The sequence below is a fragment of the Ranitomeya imitator genome, chromosome 1, assembly GCF_032444005.1.
Source record: "Ranitomeya imitator isolate aRanImi1 chromosome 1, aRanImi1.pri, whole genome shotgun sequence".
Taxonomy (NCBI): domain Eukaryota; kingdom Metazoa; phylum Chordata; class Amphibia; order Anura; family Dendrobatidae; genus Ranitomeya; species Ranitomeya imitator.
The window spans coordinates 1,132,834,172-1,132,849,653 of NC_091282.1; positions in this window are offsets into that span (position 1 = coordinate 1,132,834,172).

Consider the following 15,482-nt stretch of genomic DNA (forward strand, 5'->3'; position numbering starts at 1 on the left):
AAGGTTTGAGAGGTTACGGAAGGTTGTGATAGAGCGTGGATGGGAGCAGTGGCGTAACTACAAAGTGAGGGGCCCCGATGCAAACTTTCAAATGGGGCCCCCCGCGCCAAAATATTTCCCACCGAAATTCACATTTTCCCTATTCATTTCGCACACTATAGTTGTGTTGCAATGTTGTATAGTCTGACCTAATACTGCCCTGTAATCGCTGAGAAAAATGATTTTATAACTAACATGTCCCTATAGTAATATGTCCTCCCTCGCTCTAATTCTAAGCGCACTCCCGGCGTTTGAAATCTGTGTGCTGTTTCTTCCTGGTATGACGCTGCAGTGCGTCATTTCCAGACCTGTGCAGTGTGGGGGTGTATTGGGTGTACTGGTTGGCTCCGGAGCATGCGCACTGCACATTCTGATGCTGGCGAGTACACGCAATACTCCCCCACAGTGCACATGCTGGGCTCTGCCCACAGCCGTGTACCATTCTTCCCGACTTGGAAATTTACAGCCCGTACACACATGGCTTCGCTCCGAGAACCCGTACACACAGAGCTCTGCTCCTTACACCTTGTACACACGTGGCTCTGTGCCTTACATCTTGTACACACGCGGCTCTGCTCCATACACCTTTTACACACGCGGCTCTGCTCCCTATACCTTGCACACATGGCTTCACTGCGTACACCTTGTACACACACGGCTCTGCGCCTTACATCTTGTACACACGCGGCTCTGCTCCGTACACCTTGTACACACGCGGCTCTGCTCCCTACACCTTGCACACATGGCTTCGCTGCGTACACCTTGTACACACACGGCTCTGTTTCCTACACCTTGCACACACGGCTTCGCTCCGAGAACCCCGTACACACACGGCTCTGCTCCATACACCTTGTACACACGTGGCTCTGCTCCGTACACCTTGTACACACGCGGCTCTGCTCCGTACACCTGGTACACACGCGGCTCTGCTCCGTACACCTTGTACACACGCGGCTCTGCTCCGTACACCTTGTACACACGCGGCTCTGCTCCGTACACCTTGTACACACGCGGCTCTGCTCCTTACACCTTATACACACGCGGCTCTGCTCCTTACACCTTGTACACACGGCTTCGCTCCAAGAACCCAGTACACACGCGGCTCTGCACCTTACACCTTGTACACACGCGGCTCTGCTCCCTACACCTTGCACACATGGCTTCGCTGCGTACACCTTGTACACACACGGCTCTGCTCCATACACCTTGTACACACGCGGCTCTGCTCCCTACACCTTGCACACATAGCTTCGCTGCGTACACCTTGTACACACGCGGCTCTGCTCCATACACCTTGTACACACACGGCTCTGCTCCCTACACCTTGCACACACGGCTTCGCTCCGAGAACCCCGTACACACACGGCTCTGCTCTGTACACCTTGTACACACGCGGCTCTGCTCCGTACACCTTGTACACACGCGGCTCTGCTCCGTACACCTTGTACACACGCGGCTCTGCTCCGTACACCTTGTACACACGCGGCTCTGCTCCGTACACCTTGTACACACGCGGCTCTGCTCCTTACACCTTGTACACACGCGGCTCTGCTCCGTACACCTTGTACACACGCGGCTCTGCTCCGTACACCTTGTACACACACGGCTCTGCTCCGTACACCTTGTACACACGCGGCTCTGCTCCTTACACCTTGTACACACGCGGCTCTGCTCCTTACACCTTGTACACATGCGGCTCTGCTCCGTACACCTTGTACACACGCGGCTCTGCTCCTTACACCTTGTACACACAGGGCTCTGTTACATAAACATTCATTCAGCACCATGACAATCAAGCTCAGCAGAGTCCTGCATAGTGCATACACTGAGGCCACTGATCATGTGACCCCTGACTCCTCCCCTCCTGTGACCTCATCACAGGTCCTGTGTGCACAGAACAGGTAGGGTGTGTGTGTGTGTGTGTGTGTGTGTGTGTGTGTGTGTGTCAGCAGCACATCAGCACTTTACAGCGGCGACTGCACTTCACTCACCAGCTGCTGCCTTCCATCTCTCAAGCTTCAGTCAGTGACACGCCCTTCTGCTAGGTCACATGTCCTTTCACGGACACGCCCACTCGACGCACACTGCTGAAAGTCTGGGGAAGCTGTGGGCGTGGCCAGCAGGATGCGTGCGTGACTTGTCTCCTTTGTTTCCCCTGCTACTTGTTTGCTGGACTGGGCGGGCCCTGAAAACACTGCGGGCCCAGTCGCAGTCGCAACCTCTGCGACCGCAGTTGTTACGCCCCTGGATGGGAGGTAGAAATTACTGTGGGAATATGGTGAGGAGTAATAACTTACTGATTACTGGAGGATTGACTACTGGAAACCCAGTGATCTTCAGAATGTTGCTCTGAACCTGAACTTTTGCTCCATTCAGTGTCTGTGGGATGGTCCTTGTTTCGAGACTCACAACAATTTTTAGTATGGTTGTGGTTGACAATCCCATAGCTTGAATCATGGAAAATTAATGACATTCATGCGTGGACCTGTGAAGAGGTGTGTGGGGATACCTCTATTTCCCTCTTCTCATCCTTCCTCCTTCCTTTTTTATCTTTTCTTTTTCACACTTTATTTCTTCTTCAAGTTAATGTCGTATGGGTTTTTTTTTTGGTAGGGATTGTTTGAATTATTTCTTGCTAATAAATAATGCTTTATTGTTATAATTATTGTGTGATTCATATAGTACTGATGCCAGTTGTTTGGTGACTTTCTTTCTGCATTTTTGGTTATTAGACAGTTAGTAATCAATGATCTGTGTTCAGTTCTCATCATATATACAGTATGCACAATATTGCACATTTGCTATTTGATGGCTTTTATAAACTTGAGTCAACCATTGTTTTGGGACCACTAGAGAAAGCCAAGTATAGCCATTCCCCTCAGCCTCTGTCTGATGGATAGGGGATAACTTGCGAACAACCCTAAAAATGTGATATCTAGAAAGGTGAGTGAACAAGATACTGTCTGCTTTTATCATTTTGTTTCAGACTATCCCCGCCCTAGGAAGCTTCTCTTGTCCTTCACCTTCTTCAATATCACTAATTGCAAGAACATTCCAAAACCTGCCCAAAACCCTGCAAAAACAATTCAGTCATACATTACCAGACCTATAATATGCTTAAAGGGTTTATCTGTAATTACATTTTCTACATATTCCTCAGGGTAAAAAAAAATAATATAATAAGCATCGTTCACTTTAGTGATCCCTCACTAGTCTCGTTTCATTGCTTTCCATCTTCCTTAAAGTCTATTCTTTTTGCAGCGCCCCAGAGACCTGGTCGTTGCAGTATGACGCTCTGCCAATAAGGGGAGTGATGGTACGTCTGATGGCACTAAGGAAGTTCTCCTGACCAGGTATCACCAGAACACTTTACACTTCACACTCCGGCCACTAGGGGGAGCAAAAGGCTTTATTTATTGGGCCACTCCTCACACTGGTAAAACTAGGGGTTGGGGAGGAAGTTAGTTAGAAGCTGACTGGGTTGGATTCAGGCAACATCCCATGGCAGGGGGTGTTGCAGGGAGAAGACACAGGGGGGTCCCTGTCAGGCGTGGGAACCTGGCAGGTGCCTAGCGAACAGAGCAGAACGTAACGGAACCGAGCCTGCACACCCCGTGGCGGTATCCAAGAGAGAGACACGAAGGGAAGGATATTGTGGAACAGTGTAAACGAGATCAAGCACAAAGGAGTACCAGTAGGAGTCGTGCCGTGAGACCGAGGCAACATCCTACTGAGGCGCGTAGCCGGTGGCCGGAACACCGCGGGAGTAACTGACTCTAGGCCTTACTTCGAACTCCGCAGGAAAGTTAATCATAGGTTGGCTGTCTACCTTACTACACATATATATAAACCAAAACAAAAAACAGAGATCCCTAAAAAATAACTTTTAATAGTATCATTAAAAAGACTATATTTATCCAAGATTTTATAAAACAGTATTAAATGTACCTAGTGGACCCTAGACCGAACTACAATGAGTCCTACCTGGCAGTGGAGGTTGGCACCCTACTTTTCTGCGGTTGGCGCCCCCACTCCTCGACGACTAGCCCTTTAAAGCCCTATTAAAGACCTATAATAAGGAAAAGGCTAAATAGACCTGTTATCAACACCTAGACTAGTACCCTGCCTGCCAGTGGAGGTTGGCACCCTAATTTACTGCGGTAGGCGCCCCCACTCAACGGCGGCTAGCCCTAGGGTCCCTCATAATCCCTATTCTATCTGATGTATCATCTTATGAAATATTGAAGGGTGACCCTACGGCCAAATATACTGCTGAATTATCTAGGCTGGTGACACGGGCCTTTGAGTCCAAGTTGATATCTAAAAATGAATTTAGTTTTCTTTTACCTAAGTTTCCTATGGTGTCTACTTTTTATGCTTTACCCAAAATCCCCTTAAGGGCCGGCGCATAGTATCAGGGGTCGATTCTTTGTCCCAAAACTCGAGCATATATCTGGATAGACTTTTAAGATCTTTTGTCACGGCTTTGCCATCCTATATTAGGGATACGAGTGACTTATTGACAAAGATAGAGGGGATCACGGTTGAACCTGATACTATCATCGCCTCCATTGACGTGGAGGCGTTGTATAGTAGTATTCGACACAAAGATGGTCTTAATGCTATTGGGTACTACATCAGTAGCAGGGGCGTTCATTGTGGACGTCATAACACATTTATTTTGGAGCTTCTTGACTTTGTGCTACAGCGTAACTATTTTCTGTTTAGCGGAAGGTACTACCACCAGCTCAGGGGCACAGCGATGGGGAGCCCTTGTGCTCCCACTTACGCTAATTTGCTCCTGGGCTGGTGGGAGGACACGTTGATTTTTAAAGACGAGGATGAGATCTGGAGCCCCAGGATTATTTTCTGGGGCCGATATATAGATGACATCCTGGTCCTCTGGAGGGGTGATGCTTGTTCCTTTTCTGCTTTTGTGGCATATCTCAATACTACCAGTAGGGTGCCAACCTCCACTGCCAGGTAGGACTCATTGTAGTTCGGTCTAGGGTCCACTAGGTACATTTAATACTGTTTTATAAAATCTTGGATAAATATAGTCTTTTTAATGATACTATTAAAAGTTATTTTTTAGGGATCTCTGTTTTTTGTTTTGGTTTATATACTTTTCTGAGATTCTGGATTATTTGTGATTGGGTTTTTTGGCTACCTTACTACACCTACGAAGACATAGGGGGCAACGCGTGGAGAGGGGCGTCTCTAGGGTTCCGGAAGAGCTCCGAGCCCTCCCGTCATACGGGTGCGTCCTAGCCATAACATACCTGGGGGATGTTGAACTAGAAAGATCTGGAACCAAAGAGAGAGAGAGCTGTAGAGAACGAACGAACGAGAACAGCAGTTGTGAGGACTATTCCAAATGCTCAGCAGGGTAGGACTACAACACACAGGCGCTAGTGGTAGGCAACGATTTCCATCTGCGAAGGAAACTCTGGATGTGCCCATCGGACTGGCCGGTCTCAGATAGCCCTGTTAAGCGTGCTCTGGATTGAGGATCCTGAAGTCTTCAGTAAAGAGGTAAAGAGACAGCAACCCTGTGTCCTCGTTATTGACTGCACCCTGCACCATTACCATCTGCCTTACTGGGAAGCCCTGGGGACATACTTCACCTGTGGGAAGGTATACCATCCAGCTGCCATTCCATCACCCCAGCGGACCCCACAGCAGCGTCGGTCACCCTGACTGAACACCACAGGTGGCGTCACGAATCCCTGACAGACTGCAACACCTTTATTGGACGCCCCTTAGCAGGGTCGCGGACCGGGTCTAGCCACCGTGACAGCCTCAGAACCAAACCATAGAGGCCCGGTACCGAGAACTCGTGGCCCTGTGTCTGGGGGCGCTCCATTTTGCTACAGTGATAACGTCCTGACACAGGGACATGTGACCAATGGAGCGAACTGTTGACAGTAGCAAGTCACCGCTGCCACCAGTGATTGGATGCAGTGGACTAAAGTCCCTTTGTGAATATACAATGTAAACCTCAGAAATCTCAGAAGGAATGCTTTAAATTAGGATATGGGATTTTTTTTATTCAAAGGGTTGTACAATATGGATGGTAAGGTATAACTTCAAACTTAATGGCAAAGTCACAAAAAGTGGGCTAAATAAAAATCCTACAAAAATCCAAGAATTCTTGAATTTTTGGAGGATTTTTAGTCCTCTTTTTGTGGCTTTTTTTTATTAAGTTTAGGGTTAGGACTGGCAAGAGTGAGGAGCCTTGACGCAGCTTGCGATCTTCCATATCTTGGCCAAAAGATCGACCAATACCGCATATATTATGTATATATATACAGTACAGACCAAAAGTTTGGACACACCTTCTCATTTAAAGATTTTTCTGTATTTTCATGACTATGAAAATTGTACATTCACACTGAAGGCATCAAAACTATGAATTAACACATGTGGAATTATATACTTAACAAAAAAGTGTGAAACAACTGATCATATGTCTTATATTCTAGGTTCTTCAAAGTAGCCATCTTTTGCTTTGATGACGGCTTTGCACACTATTGGCATTCTCTTGATGAGCTTCAAGAGGTAGTCACCGGGAATGGTCTTCCAGCAATCTTGAAGGAGCTCCCAGAGATGCTTAGCACTTGTTGGCCTTTTTGCCTTCACTCTGTGGTCCAGCTCACCCCAAACCATCTCGATTGGGTTCAGGTCTGGTGACTGTGGAGGCCAGGTCATCTGGTGTAGCACCCCATCACTTTCCTTCCTTCTATGGGATATTGTTGTTTTTCATTTTTCCTTTCTTACAGAACGAGGGTCGTCATTTGGATTAAGAGTATAATAAACTATTACAACACCCTGTGTCTTTATTTCATTAAAATACTTTTTTCATAATGTGTGTGTGTTTTATTAACCCTTTATTACTATAGGATTAATAATGGATAGGTGTCTTATTGACACCTCTCTATTATTAACCAGGCTTAATGTCACCTTACAATAGCAAGGTGACATTAACCCTTTATTACCCCATATCCCACCGCTACAGGGGAGTGGGAAGAGAGAGGCTAAGTGCCAGAATAGGCGCATCTTACAGATGTGCCTTTTTTGGGGTGGCTGGGGGTAGATGTTTTTAGCTAGGGGGGCCAATATCCATGGTCCCTCTCTAGGCTATTAATATCTGCCCTCAGTCACTGGCTTTCCCACTCTGGCAGAGAAAATTGCGCGGGAGCCCACGCCAGTTTTTTCCGCGATTTAACCCTTTATTTTACTTGAGAAAGGCTCATTTTGAGCTGAAACGTTGCCCAGACATGTGGGTAAATTAAATCCTGCACATTTTTATATTGGAACAATGGTGTGCTGCCTCTTTTTTTTAGAAATTATATATATATATATTATTATTATTTATTTATACAGCACCATTAATTCCATGGTGCTGTACATGTGAAAAGGGGTTACATACAGGGTTATAGATATCGTTAGCAGTAAACAAATTTACAGTGACAGACTGGTACAGAGGGGAGAGGACCCTGTCCTTGCGGACTTACATTCTTCAGGATAGTGGGGAAGAGACAGGAGGTTGGTGTGCTGCAGCACTGGTGGTGGTGAGGCGGCAGCTTGGGTGGTCGTGGCAGCAGCTCAGGTGGTCGTGGCGGCAGCTCGGGTGGTCGGTGACATGGCGGCAGCTCGGGTGGTCGGTGACATGGCGGCAGCTCGGGTGGTCGGTGACGTGGCGGCAGCTCGGGTGGTCGGTGACGTGGAGGCAGCTCGGGTGGTCGGTGACGTGGCGGCAGCTCGGGCAGTTGGTGAGGCGGCAGAATGGTTATTGCAGGCTGTAGGCTTTCCTGAAGAGATGGGTTTTCAGGTTCCGTATGAAGGATCCGAGGGTGGTGGATAATCGGACGTGTTGAGGCGTGGAATTCCAGAGGATGGGGGATATTTGGGAAAAATCTTGGAGGCGGTTGTGTGAGGAACGAATAAGTGTGGAGGAGAGAAGGAGGTCTTGGGAGGATCGAAGATATTGGGAGATTAGTTCAGAGATATAGGGATGGGACAGGTTGTGGATGGCTTTGTAGATCAGTGTTAGTAGTTTGAATTGGATTCGTTGGGGAATTGAGAGCCAGTGGAGGGATTTGCAGAGGGGTGAAGCAGGGGAGTAGCGAGGAGAGAGGTGGATTAGCCAAGCAGCAGAGTTGAGGACAGACTCGAGTGGTGCAAGGGAGTTAGCAGGGAGGCCACAGAGGAGGGTGTTGCAGTAATCGAGGAGGGAGATGATGAGGGTATGCACAAGAGTATTAGTAGATTGCGGGCTGAGGAAGGGATGGATTCTGGCAATATTTTTGAGTTGGAGGCGACAGGAGGTGGCAAGGGTTTGGACATGCGATTTGAAGGACAGGGCAGAATCAAGAGTTACCCCGAGGCAGTGGATTTCAGGTGCGGGAGAGAGCGTGATGCCATTTACTATAATAGATCAGGTGGGGGGATACGCAAGATGGGGGAAAGATGATGAGTTTGGTTTTGTCTACATTGAGTTTTAGGAAGCGAGAGTTGAAGAAGGAGGATATGCCTGACAGACACTCCGGGATTCTGGACAGAAGAGAGGCGACATCTGAGCCAGAGAGGTAGATCTGAGTGTCGTCCGCATATAGGTGGTACTGGAAGCCATGGGACTTTGAGTTGTCCTAGGCCAAGGGTATAGATGGAAAAAAGTAGGGGCCCTAGGACAGAGCCTTGAGGGACTCCAACAGAGAGGGGGCGGGGTGAGGAGGTAGTGTGTGAGTGGGAAACGCTAAATGTGCGGTCGGAAAGATATGAGGCAATCCAGGACAGGGCAAGGCCTTTGATGCCGAGGGAAGAAAGAATCTGTAGCAGTAGGAGGTGGTCGACTGTGTCGAAAGCAGAGGACAGTTCGAGAAGGAGGAGGATGGAGAACTGTCTGTTAGCTTTGGCTGTAAGTCATTAGTAATTTTGGTCATGGCAGTTTCGGTGGAGTGGTGGGGGCGGAAGCCAGATTGGAGGTTGTCAATGAGAGAGTTATATGAGAGGTGGGAGGAAAGTTTACCATGGACATGCTGCTCAAGGAGTTTGGATGCAAACGGGAGCAGTGATATGGGGCGATAGCTGGGCATAGCGGTTGGGTCAAGGTTAGCTTTTTTGAGGATGGGTGTGATGGTGGCATGTTTGAAGGCAGAGGGGAAAGTACCAGAAGATAGCGATAAGTTGAAGAGATGGGTTAGGGCTGGAATGAGCGTGTTAGTGAGGTTGGGGAGCAAGTGGGAAGGGATGGGGTCAAGTGCACAGGTGGTGAGGTGTGATTTGGAAAGGAGGCAAGTTAGTTCTCCTTCAGTGATGTTGGAGAGGGAAGTTATTGGGGAAGGGCAGAGGTCTGGTATATGGAGTGGTTGAGGTGGTGGAAAAGTAAAGGTTTGCCTTGTTTGGTCAATCTTGTGTTTGAAGTAGGTGGCAAAGTTCTCAGAAGAGATTAGGGGAGTTGGAGGTGGCAGTGGTGGGCGGAGGAGAGAGTTAAATGTGCTGAACAAGTTGTTTTGGGTTGTAGGATAGTGAAGATACAAGGTTAGTGAAATAGGTCTGTTTAGCAGAAGTGAGGGCTAGTTTGAAGGCAAGTGTAGCTTGTTTGAAATACACAAACACAGGAATGAAAGAGGTTTCAGCAAAGGGAGGCCAGACTACCTAAACAGACAGAGGATAGAAAAGGTAACTTTGCGGTCAGCACAAAAAACTACAAAAGACCACGCAGAGTGTGCAAAAAGACCCCCGCACCGACTAACGGTGCGGAGGTGCCACTCTACCTCCCAGAGCTTCCAGCTAGCCAGACAGAATCATATTAGCAAGCTGGACAAGAAAACAAGAACAACAAAATAAACTAGCAGGGACTTAGCTTCTGCTGGCAAAGACGGTCACCAGAAAGATCCAAGAACGAACTGAATCAGTACTGGAACATTGACAGGTGGCATGGAGTAACGATCTAGGTGGAGTTAAATAGAGCAGCAGCCTAAGAATAAACCAGGTCACCTGTGGAAGGAATCCCAGAACCAGCAGCTCCACTCACAGCCACCAGAGGGAGTCCATGGACAGAACTCGCCGAAGTACCATTCATGACCACAGGAGGGAGCTCCAAAACAGAATTCACAACAGTACCCACCCCTTGAGGAGGGGTCACCGAACCCTCACCAGAACCCCCAGGCCAATCAGGACGAGCCAAATTAAAGGCACGAACCAGATCAGCAGCATGAACATCAGAGGCAACAACCCAGGAATTATCTTCCTGACCATAACCCTTCCACTTGACCAGGTATTGGAGTTTCCGTCTCGAAATACGAGAATCTAAAATCTTCTCCACCACATACTCCAACTCCCCCTCGACCAACACCGGGGCAGGAGGGTCAACGGAGGGAACCATAGGCGCCACGTATCTCCGCAACAACGACCTATGGAACACATTATGGATGGCAAAAGAAGCTGGAAGTTCCAAACGAAATGACATAGGATTAAGAACTTCAGAAATCTTATAAGGACCAATGAAACGAGGCTTAAACTTAGGAGAGGAAACTTTCATAGGAACATAACGAGACGACAACCAAACCAAATCCCCAACACGAAGTCGGGGACCAACACGGCGACGGCGGTTAGCGAAACGTTGAGCCTTCTCCTGGGACAATGTCAAATTGTCCACCACATGAGTCCAAATTTGCTGCAACCTGTCCACCACAGAATCCACACCAGGACAGTCCGATGGCTCAACCTGCCCTGAAGAAAAACGAGGATGGAAACCAGAATTACAGAAAAAAGGCGAAACCAAAGTAGCCGAGCTGGCCCGATTATTAAGGGCGAACTCAGCCAAAGGCAAGAAAGACACCCAATCATCCTGATCAGCAGAAACAAAGCATCTCAGATATGTTTCCAAAGTCTGATTGGTTCGTTCGGTTTGGCCATTTGTCTGAGGATGGAAAGCCGAAGAAAAAGACAAATCAATGCCCATTTTAGCATAAAAGGACCACCAAAACCTCGAAACAAACTGGGAACCTCTGTCCGAGACGATCTTCTCCGGAATGCCATGCAAACGAACCACATGCTGGAAAAATAATGGCAACAAATCAGAGGAGGAAGGCAATTTAGACAAGGGTACCAAATGGACCATCTTAGAGAAGCGATCGCAAACCACCCAGATGACCGACATCCTCTGAGAGACAGGGAGGTCTGAAATAAAATCCATGGAAATATGCGTCCAGGGCCTCTTCGGGACCGGCAAGGGCAAAAGCAACCCACTGGCACGAGAACAGCAGGGCTTAGCCCAAGCACAAGTCCCACAGGACTGCACAAAAGAGCGCACATCCCGTGACAAGGAAGGCCACCAAAAGGATCAAGCCACCAAATCTCTGGTACCAAAGATTCCGGGATGACCAGCTAACACCGAACAATGAACCTCAGAGATAACTCTACTAGTCCATCTATCAGGGACAAAGAGCTTCTCCGCTGGACAACGGTCAGGTCTATCAGCCTGAAACTTCTGCAGCACCCGCCGCAAATCAGGGGAGATGGCAGACAAAATTACCCCCTCCTTGAGAATACCAGCCGGCTCAGGAACATCCGGAGAGTCAGGCACAAAACTCCTTGAAAGGGCATCAGCCTTCACATTCTTAGAGCCCGGAAGGTAAGAAACCACAAAATCGAAACGGGAGAAAAACAGCGACCATCGAGCCTGTCTAGGATTCAACCGTTTGGCAGACTCGAGATAAGTCAAATTCTTGTGATCCGTCAAGACCACCACACGATGCTTGGCTCCTTCAAGGCAATGTCGCCACTCCTCGAATGCCCACTTCATAGCCAACAACTCTCGGTTGCCAACATCATAATTACGCTCGGCAGGCAAAAATTTTCTAGAAAAGAAAGCACATGGTTTCATCATCGAGCCATCAGAACTTCTCTGAGACAAAACTGCCCCTGCTCCAATCTCAGAAGCATCAACCTCGACCTGAAACGGGAGCGAAACATCTGGCTGGCACAACACAGGGGCAGAAGAAAAACGACGCTTCAACTCCTGAAAAGCCTCAACGGCCGCAGAAGACCAATTGACCACATCAGCACCTTTCTTGGCCAAATCAGTCAACGGTATAACAACACTAGAAAAATTAGCGATGAAGCGACGGTAAAAATTAGCAAAGCCCAGGAACTTCTGCAGACTCTTTACAGATGTAGGCTGAGTCCAGTCATAAATGGCCTGAACTTTAACAGGGTCCATCTCGATAGTAGAAGGGGAAAAAATGAAACCCAAAAATGAAACCTTCTGAACTCCAAAGAGACATTTAGACCCCTTCACAAACAAGGAATTAGCACGAAGGACCTGGAACACCATTCTGACCTGCTTCACATGAGACTCCCAATCATCCGAAAAGACCAAAATATCATCCAAATATACAATCATGAATCTATCCAGATACTCTCGGAAGATATCATGCATAAAGGACTGAAACACAGACGGAGCATTAGAAAGCCCGAATGGCATCACCAGGTACTCAAAATGGCCCTCAGGCGTATTAAATGCTGTTTTCCATTCATCGCCCTGTTTAATACGCACAAGATTATATGCCCCTCGAAGATCTATCTTGGAGAACCAACTAGCCCCTTTAATCCGAGCGAACAAATTGGACAGTAGCAGCAAAGGGTACTGAAATTTGACCGTGATCTTATGAAGAAGGCGGTAATCAATACAAGGTCTCAAAGAACCATCCTTCTTGGCCACAAAAAAGAAGCCTGCTCCCAACGGTGATGACGACGGGCGAATATGCCCTTTCTCCAAGGACTCCTTTATATAACTCCGCATAGCGGCTTGTTCTGGCACAGATAAATTGAACAGTCGGCCCTTAGGAAACTTACTACCAGGAATTAAATAAATAGCACAATCACAATCCCTATGAGGAGGTAGGGCACCGGACTTGGGCTCATCAAATACATCTTGGTAATCCGACAAAAACTCAGGAACTTCAGAAGGAGAGGAAGACGAAATTGACAGCAATGGAACATCACCATGTACCCCTTGACAACCCCAGCTGGACACAGACATAGATTTCCAATCCAATACTGGATTATGGACCTGTAGCCATGGCAACCCCAAAACAACCACATCATGCAGATTATGCAACACCAAAAAGCGAATATCCTCCTGATGTGCAGGAGCCATGCGCATGGTCAATTGGGTCCAGTACTGAGGCTTATTCTTGGCCAAAGGCGTAGCATCAATTCCTCTCAATGGAATAGGACACTGCAAGGGCTCCAAGAAAAAACCACAGCGCCTGGCAAAGTCCAAGTCCATCAAATTCAGGGCAGCGCCTGAATCCACAAACGCCATAACAGAGTAGGACGACAAAGAGCAAATCAGAGTAATGGACAAAAGAAATTTAGGCTGTACCGTACCAATGGTGGCAGACCTAGCGAACCGCTTAGTGCGCTTAAGACAATCAGAGATAGCATGTGTGGAGTCACCACAGTAAAAACACAGTCCATTCTGACGTCTGTGTTCTTGCCGTTCAGCTCTGGTCAAAGTCCTATCACATTGCATAGGCTCAGACCTATGCTCAGAGAATACCGCCAAATGGTGCACAGCTTTGCGCTCACGCAAGCGCCGATCGATCTGAATGGCCAAGGACATAGACTCATTCAGACCAGCAGGTGTGGGAAATCCCACCATAGCATCCTTAAGGGCTTCAGAAAGACCTTTTCTGAAAATTGCTGCCAGGGCACACTCATTCCACTGAGTAAGCACAGACCACTTTCTAAATTTCTGACAATATACCTCCGCTTCATCCTGACCCTGACACAATGCCAGCAAGTTTTTCTCTGCCTGATCCACTAAATTTGGTTCATCATAAAGCAATCCAAGCGCCAGAAAAAACGCATCTACATCATGCAATGCAGGATCTCCTGGCTCAAGGGAAAATGCCCAGTCTTGAGGATCACCACGTAACAAAGAAATAATGATTTTTACTTGTTGAACTGAGTCACCAGAGGAGCGGGGTTTCAAAGCAAGAAACAGTTTACAATTATTTTTGAAATTCAGAAACTTAGACCTATCCCCAGAAAACAAATCAGGAATAGGAATTCTAGGCTCTAACATTGGATTCCGAACTACAAAATCCTGAATGCTTTGTACCCTTGTAGTGAGATGATCCACACAAGAGGACAGACCTTGAATGTCCATATCTACACCTGTGTCCTGGACCACCCAGAAGTAAAGGGGAAAAGAAAGACAAAACACACTGCAGAGGAAAAAAATGGTCTCAGAACTTCTCTTATCCCTCTATTGAGATGCATTAATACTTTGGGCCACCTGTACTGTTGTGGACCTGGTGGTTAGGAGCACCAGGAAAGACCTGATGGTTAAACTCACAGAACAAGCTCTGGGAAGTGGGAACTCTGCTGACCGCAATCCCTAATCCTATCACACACACTAGAAATAGCCGTGGAGCGTACCTAACAGGCCTAGACGCCTCGGCACAGCCTAAGAGCTAGCTACCCCTAGAGATAGAAAGTAAATCCTACCTTGCCTCAGAGAAATTCCCCAAAGGAAAAGGGAGCCCCCCACAAATAATGACTGTGAGTTAAGATGAAATACACAAACACAGGAATGAAAGAGGTTTCAGCAAAGGGAGGACAGACTACCTAAACAGACAGAGGATAGAAAAGGTAACTTTGCGGTCAGCACAAAAAACTACAAAAGACCACGCAGAGTGTGCAAAAAGACCCCCGCACCGACTAACGGTGCGGAGGTGCCACTCTGCCTCCCAGAGCTTCCAGCTAGCCAGACAGAATCATATTAGCAAGCTGGACAAGAAAACAAGAACAACAAACTAAACTAGCAGGGACTTAGCTTCTGCTGGCAAAGACGGTCACCAGAAAGATCCAAGAGCGAACTGAATCAGTACTGGAACATTGACAGGTGGCATGGAGTAACGATCTAGGTGGAGTTAAATAGAGCAGCAGCCTAAGAATAAACCAGGTCACCTGTGGAAGGAATCCCAGAACCAGCAGCTCCACTCACAGCCACCAGAGGGAGTCCATGGACAGAACTCGCCGAAGTACCATTCATGACCACAGGAGGGAGCTCCAAAACAGAATTCACAACAGACAGGGGTAGAAGAGAGTCTGAAAATCTGTGAATGTCTAGGTGTGCAAGGTTTCTGCAAGGATGTGGTACTGGCTGGACGTGGGGGGCAGGTGAGGAGGACAAGGATGAGAAGGTGAGTAGATGGTGGTCAGATAAGGGGAAGGGAGAGGTTGTGAGATTAGATAAGGAACAGAGGCGGGTGAAGATGAGGTCTAGCGTATGTCCGTCTGTGTGGGTGGCTGTGGAGGACTACTGAGTAAGTCCAAAGGATGAGGTAAGGGCCAGGAGCTTGGAGGCTGCTGGTTGGCGGGTGTCAGTAGGGATATTAAAGTCACCCATTATGATGGTGGGG